This window comes from Galeopterus variegatus, unplaced genomic scaffold (genome assembly GCF_000696425.1).
Source record: "Galeopterus variegatus unplaced genomic scaffold, G_variegatus-3.0.2 Scaffold8157, whole genome shotgun sequence".
In the NCBI taxonomy this organism is placed as follows: Eukaryota; Metazoa; Chordata; class Mammalia; order Dermoptera; family Cynocephalidae; genus Galeopterus; species Galeopterus variegatus.
Window position 1 is genome coordinate 61,475 of NW_007734268.1, and position 430 is coordinate 61,904.

General features: G+C 32.1%; 1 protein-coding gene across 1 annotated transcript in view; it reads right to left on the reverse strand.

The window, feature by feature from the left end:
* Window positions 1-430, reverse strand: part of LOC103608215 (isoprenoid synthase domain-containing protein-like) — a gene marked incomplete at its 3' end in the record, with an annotated part of 25,314 nt that overhangs the window by 802 nt on the left and 24,082 nt on the right. The window lies entirely within an intron of this gene.

Here is a 430-nt window from a genome sequence, read left to right on the forward strand (position 1 = left end):
TGTATGTTCAAAATCCTTTTCATCATAGGCCATTGAGGTCAAATACTAAAAAAAGATGCTAAGATACAATTGGGTATTCCCTGAAGATGGGAGGGAGGAAGAGAAGGACTATTGTGAAATAAATAAAATGGACTGCAAATTAATATTTACTAATTAGTGTGTCTTCAGAAAATTTAATTTACACATTGAGGAAACAAATTCTCTAAGGTTCCCAAAATGAAACTCAACAACAACTCAAATAACAATGAATTTATGTTGTGCTCTAATTCCTGTGAAAAACAGTTCCTTTCAAACATAGCCTTTATGCAATGCTTCCTCGGGCAAAAAATCCAATGATTTCAATTGCTATGATGAAAGTTTTGTCTCATTAATACATGCATCTAAACTTTATAAAAAGAGACACCTTCATGTCTGACAGTTTTTGCCTTTA